This window comes from Oncorhynchus tshawytscha, linkage group LG07 (assembly GCF_018296145.1).
Source record: "Oncorhynchus tshawytscha isolate Ot180627B linkage group LG07, Otsh_v2.0, whole genome shotgun sequence".
NCBI classification, from domain to species: domain Eukaryota; kingdom Metazoa; phylum Chordata; class Actinopteri; order Salmoniformes; family Salmonidae; genus Oncorhynchus; species Oncorhynchus tshawytscha.
This window is the reverse complement of record NC_056435.1, coordinates 70944652-70951758: the sequence shown is the minus strand read 5'-3', so window position 1 is coordinate 70951758 and position 7107 is coordinate 70944652. Positions and strand designations below refer to the sequence as shown.

General features: G+C 42.7%; 1 protein-coding gene across 7 annotated transcripts in view; it reads left to right on the top strand.

Moving 5' to 3' along the window:
• ip6k1 (inositol hexakisphosphate kinase 1) overlaps positions 1-7107 on the top strand; it is a 73918-nt gene that overhangs the window by 16842 nt on the left and 49969 nt on the right. The window lies entirely within an intron of this gene.

Genomic DNA, 7107 nt, shown 5'->3' with positions numbered 1-7107 from the left:
AGTTTGAGCCACATTGGTGTGAATCTTCTCTTAAACAGGATTTATTTTTTAATTTTTAAGCTCCGTTATAATTCCATGATGTTTGGGATAGACTGAGGTCGTAGCTTGGAATCCTATTCATTGTAGGCTAGGGTATGTTTCATATCCGTTACACTGACACCGGCCGTCGGAGCATGCCTTTTATTGTTATGGTAATGTTGTCAAGCAAAAACAGTGTCAGATTATCGTGGTTGTCACGGGGAAATAATGTGACGTAGTAAAGATAAATCTATATATGAAGAAAGTGTGTTGTTGTTGTTGTGTGAATGATTGGCTGATGTTCTTGCATTAGCCTAGTTTATTGCGACTAGAGACGAAGTGCTGTCTCCTTTAACAGGGATTTTTCTGCCGTTGTAATCCTTGGGTTGGCCGCCTAAGCATTTTCTCGGATCGTCCAAGTGTAAAAATACCAACCAAAAAAACCCCCCAACTAAACCAGATATAAACTATGTAGAAAAGATCATGGATCTAATATATATTTTTTAATTTAGGGTATCTTTGAGAACTAACAGTCACCAAAATAAATAAAAACTAGACAGGGAGAATTGAAATTTCCCAAAATAATTAATTTAGCAGTACTAATTTTGTTATTGTTTGAGCAAAATAAAATAGAATTAGCCTTGGCAAAATGCATAGAATCGCAGGAAATGAACTGACACATTTTCTTTCAGCTGCATGGTAAAATATGTGTAATTGCAGGAAATATGCTTGCTTTTTTTTTTTAATGGAGGCCTCAAACCATCACATTTTATTTATTAAGCCCTTTTTACATCAGCAGATGTCACAAAGTACTTATACAGAAACCCAGCCAGAAACACCAGAAGCGCAAGCAATGCAGATGTCGAAGCACAGTGACTTGTGAAAAAAAACTTCCTTGAATGCCTGGAACCTAGAAAGAAACCTAGAGAGGAACCAGGTTCTGTGTGCCAGGTGGAGATCATAAGAGTACGTGGCCGCTAAGGCCAGATCGTTTTTCAAGATGTTCAAAGAAGACCAGCAGAGTGAAGTAATAATCACAGTGGTTGTAGAGGGTGCAAGAGGGCAGAGTTAATGTCAGATGGCTTTTCATAGCCGAGCATTCAGAGGTCGAGACAGCAGGTGCCGGGGGGTGTGTGTGTCGTAAAAGCAGTTCTGGGACAAGGTGGTTAGGATTCCATAGCTGCAGCCTAACAACAGAAGCTGGATCAGCAGCACGACCAGGTGGACTGGGGATGGGGACAGCCAAGTCAGTGGACAGGAATGAAGATCACGCCAGTGACTCAATCCACTTAGGTTGAGAGAGCCTGGTACGACGTGATTCACCCCTCCCAGGGGACGGCATTGGAGAGTGTGAGCATTCTAGTGACTCGGCCCCCGTAATATGGTCAGAGATAAAGAATCCCAGTGGACATAAGGGAACCGGCCAGGCAGAGACTGCAAGGGTGGTTGGTCACTCCATTGCCTTGTCGTTCACTTTCGGTCCCCTGGGCAGGACCACGCTCAATCATAGGACCTACCGAAGAGATGAGTCTTCAGTAAGGACTTGAAACCGAGTCTGCGTCTCTCATATGGATAGGCAGACCATTCCATAAAAATTTATTTCTATAGGAGAAAGCCCTGCCTCCAGCTGTTTGCTCAGAAATTCTAGGAACAGTAAGGAGGCCTGCGTCTTGTGACCGTAGCGTACGTGTAGGTATGTACGGCAGAACCAAATCGTCTGGTAGGAGCAAGTCCATGTAATGATTTGTAGGGTAGCAGTAACACCTTGAAATCAGCACTGGCCTTGATTAACAGGAAGCCACTGTAGAGAGGCTAGCACTGGAGTAACATGATCAAATGTTTTGGTTCTAGTCTAGATTCTAGCAGCCTTGTTTAGCACTAACTGCAGATTATTTAGTGTTTTATCCGGGTAGCCCGAGAGTAAAGCATTACAGTAGTCTAACCTAGAAGTGACAAATGCATGGATTAGTTTTTCTGCCAGAAAATGTTAGCCAAAAAGTGTCTGATTTTTGCAATGTTACAAAGCTGGGAAAATGCTGCTCTTTAAATATTTTTGATGTTTGTCAGCAGAGATCCTTCAGTTTTATTTGAGCCGACTGTACAACTATCATTGTCAAACAGCAGATCTTTTTGTTTCTTGAGACCTGGAATTAGCATCTCTGTTTTATCCAAGTTTAAACTAAAAACATTTGCAACCATCCACTTCCTTATGTCTGAAACACAGGCTTCCAGGGTAGGCAATTTAGGTGCTTCACTATGTTTCATTGAAATGTACAGCTGTGTTTCGTCTGCATGGCAGTGAAAGTTGACATTGTGTTTCCGAATGACCACTAAGAGGTAGCATGTATAGTGAAAATAATAGTGGTCCTAGAACGGAACCTTGAGGAACACCGAAACTTACCATTGATTTGTCAGAGGACAAACCATCCACAGAGATGAACTGACATCTTTCTGAACGATATGATCTCGACCAGGCAAGAACATGTCCATGTTGACCAATTAGGGTTTCCAATCTCTCCAAAAGAATGTGGTGATCGATGGTGTAGAAAGCGGCACTAAGGTCTAGGAGCAGGAGGACAAACACAAAGCCTTGGTCTGAGGTCATTAAAAGGTAATTTACCACCTTTACGAGTGCGATCTCAGTGCTATGATGACTGGAGCGTTTAGTAGACATTATCTGTCTTTAGAAAGGCAGTGAGTTTCTTAGCAACAACTTTTTCTAACATTTTTGAGAGGAATGAGAAATTCGATAAAGGCCATTTAATTGTTTTTTTTCACTAAATATTATTTCAGGAGAGGCTTTGTTTCTGCCACTTTTAGTACATTTGGTACATATCTGGTAGATAGGGAGGCATTTATTATGCTCTGCATATGAGGGCCAAGCACAGGAAGTAGCTCTTTCAGTAGTTTAGTTGGAATATGGTTCAGTAGGCAGCTGGAAGGTTTAGAGGCCATTACTATTTGTGAATGTTTCAAAAGATGCATGATTTATAAAAAAAACCCACTTGAGTGTCTCCATTGATCCTCAGTCCTCTAAAATGTAACGTAAATGTAATCTCTGTCACGCCCCCTGCTACGCCCATCACCTAAGCCCATAAAAGAAAATGCCTGTGTAAGTGCAGTCTTTTTTTGTTCAGTGAGAACAGTTCATAAGGAAGGGCATTGGGGATCAACAGCTGTCTAGTTCTGCCTTGTGCCTCCTCCTACCCACCCCGGGGTTATTTTCACTGATAAGTTGCATCACCCCGTGTCGACACGTTTGACAATATTACCATCTACTATTCATGTCATGGAGTATTCTGGTAATTAAAATCAACAACATTTTGACTACAGACCGTATTCACACCCCTTGACTTTTCCCACATGTTTGTTGTTACAGCCTGAATTTAAAACGGACTACATTGAGATTTGTTTTGTCACTGGCCAACTACACACATTACCCCATAATGTCAGTGGAATGATGTTTTCTGTATGTTTTTTTTTTTTTTTTTTTTTTTTTTTTACAACTTAATTAAAAATGAAAAGGTGAAATGTCTTTAGTCAATAAGTATTCAACCCCTTTGGTAATGCAAGCCTAAATCATTTAAAGAGTAAAAATGTGCTTAAGAAGTTACATACTCACTCTGCATTCAATAATAGTGTTTAACATGATTTTTGAATGACTACCTCATCTCTGTACCCCACACGTACAATTATCTCTGAGGTCCCTCAGTCGAGCAGTGAATTTCAAACACAGATTCAACCACAAAGACCAGGAAGCTTTTCCAATGCCTAGCAAAGAAGGGCCCCTATTGAAAAAAAAAAAAAGCAACAATTGAATATCCCTTTGAGCAGGGTGAAGTTATTAATTGCGCGGTTGCCTAGTGTGCGTGCGGTTGCCTAGTGTGCGTGCGGTTGCCTAGTGTGCGTGCGGTTGCCTAGTGTGCGTGCGGTTGCCTAGTGTGCGTGCGGTTGCCTAGTGTGCGTGCGGTTGCCTAGTGTGCGTGCGGTTGCCTAGTGTGCGTGCGGTTGCCTAGTGTGCGTGCGGTTGCCTAGTGTGCGTGCGGTTGCCTAGTGTGTGTGTTTTGTGTTTGCCTAATTGTGTGTTTTGTAGTTGCCTAATTGTGTGTGTGTGTTGTAGTTGCCTAGTGTGTGTGTGTGGGTCTGTTTGTAGTTGCTTGTGTGTTTTTGTTTCTGTGAAATCTTGACATTTTAACTTATTTCTCTTTTGTAGTCTTTGATTTAGAGAAGCTAAGTTCGGTCTGTCTGTGTCTGAGGTTGTGTGTCTTCATAAGTCTCTTTTGTATATAACACAGTCTTTGGTATTGTGATATTTGATTAGAACAGCTCTTCCTAAAGCAACAGCTACTCTTCCTGGGCTCCACATGAATCATGACATAATACAGAACATTTTAATAGACAAGAATAGCTCAAGGACAGAGCTACATCCATTTAAAAAAAAGGCACACGTAGCCTACATATCAATACACACAAACTTATCTAGGTCAAATAGGGGAGAGGCGTTGTGTGTGTGTGTGTGTGTGTGTGGTGAAGTGTTGCTTCATCTTTTTATTTTTTAAAAACAGGTTTGCTGTTCACTTGAACAATAGGAGATGGAACAGAGTTCCATCCAATAATGGCTCTATATAATACTTGTACTCTTTCTTGATTTTATACTGGATTTGGGGACTCTGTTGCTCATAGAGGCTATAGAGAATACTAATGTACTTGAAAAGGGTAAGTATTTGTTTGGTTGATTTAAACTGGCTGAGCGTATAGTATAGTTATGGGTTTGTATTCATTGTCTGAGTAGGAGTTCTGATCTAGGATCAGTATAGTTATCAGTTTGTATTCATTGTCTGAGTAGGAGTTCTGATCTAGGATCAGTATAGTTATCAGTTTGTATTCATTGTCTGAGTAGGAGTTCTGATCTAGGATCAGTATAGTTATCAGTTTGTATTCATTGTCTGAGTAGGAGTTCTGATCTAGGATCAGTATAGTTATCAGTTTGTATTCATTGTCTGAGTAGAAGTTCTGATCTAGGATCAGTATAGTTATCAGTTTGTATTCATTGTCTGAGTAGGAGTTCTGATCTAGGATCAGTATAGTTATCAGTTTGTATTCATTGTCTATGAGTAGAAGTTCTGATCTAGGATCAGTATAGTTATCAGTTTGTATTCATTGTCTGAGTAGAAGTTCTGATCTAGGATCAGTTCAGACTTATTTTGGTTGTTGTTGTATAGCTCCTGATCCTAGATCAGCATTCCTACTCTGATACGGTTGGTAGGTATTGGGTCCTGCTCTTTTTGGTGGAACATGCTATGATGATTTGCTTGCATTTGGAAAGATGTCATTTAAACCACGTTTTACCATATTATTTACAATTTAAGTTCCCAGCTGAGGTTGGAGCTCATGTCTTTTTGGCTTATTCCCTATACAGTGGACTACTTTAGACCAGGGCCCATAGGGTATAGGGTGCACTACTTTAGACCAGGGCCCATAGGGTATAGGGTGCACTACTTTAGACCAGGGCCCATAGGGTATAGGGTGCACTACTTTAGACCAGGGCCCATAGGGTATAGGGTGCACTACTTTAGACCAGGGCCCATAGGGTATAGGGTGCATTACTTTAGACCAGGGCCCATAGGGTATAGGGTGCATTACTTTAGACCAGGGCCCATAGGGTATAGGGTGCACTACTTTAGACCAGGGCCCATAGGGTATAGGGTGCATTACTTTAGACCAGGGTGCATTACTTTAGACCAGGGCCCATAGGGTGCACTACTTTAGACCAGGGCCCATAGGGTGCACTACTTTAGACCAGGCCCCATAGGGTGCATTACTTTAGACCAGGCCCCATAGGGTGCATTACTTTAGACCAGGGCCCATAGGGTATCGGGTGCATTACTTTAGACCAGGGCCCATAGGGTATAGGGTGCACTACTTTAGACCAGGCCCCATAGGGTGCATTACTTTAGACCAGGCCCCATAGGGTATAGGGTGCACTACTTTAGACCCCATAGGGTATAGGGTGAACTACTTTAGACCAGGCCCCATAGGGTATAGGGTGCACTACTTTAGACCAGGGCCCCTAGGGTATAGGGTACACTACTTTAGACCAGGCCCCATAGGGTATAGGGTGCACTACTTTAGACCGGGCCCATAGGGTATAGGGTGCATTACTTTAGACCAGGGCCCATAGGGTGCCCTACTTTAGACCAGGGCCCATAGGGTATAGGGTGCACTACTTTAGACCAGGGCCCATAGGGTATAGGGTGCACTACTTTAGACCAGGCCCCATAGGGTGCATTACTTTAGACCAGGCCCCATAGGGTATAGGGTGCACTACTTTAGACCCCATAGGGTATAGGGTGAACTACTTTAGACCAGGCCCCATAGGGTATAGGGTGCACTACTTTAGACCAGGGCCCCTAGGGTATAGGGTACACTACTTTAGACCAGGCCCCATAGGGTATAGGGTGCACTACTTTAGACCAGGCCTCATCGGGTATAGGGTGCACTACTTTAGACCAGGGCCCATAGGGAATTGGGTGCCATTTGGGGAATCAAGCAAATTAAAGTCATTTTCAATGTCTCACAGTGTAGCTGTAGGCTAGATCTGTGTTGATGATATACTTCTTGATATAATTACGTTGGTAGACCTTGTTACTATGAAGCCTAAACAGCCTGGAAAAGTAGGTTTTAAACTCTTTAAACCAGGGTCGCCCAGCTGGTGGCCACTTCAATCAGTGTAGATGAAGGGGAGGAGACAGGTTAAAGAAGGATTTTTAAGCCATGAGACAGTTGAGACATGGATTGTGTATGTGTGCCATTCAGAGGGTGAATGGGCAAGACGAAAGATTTAAGTGCCTTTGAACAGGATATGGTAGTAGGTGCCAGGCGCACTGGTTTGAACGTGTCAAGAACTGCAACGCTGCTGGGGTTTTCACGCTCAACAGTTTCCTGTGTGTATCAAGAATGGTCCATCACACAAAGGACATCCAGCCAACTGGACACAACTGTGGGAAGCGTTGGCATCAACATGGGCCAGCATCCCTGTGGAACGCCTTCAACACCTTGTAGAGTCCATGCCACAACAAACTGAAGCTG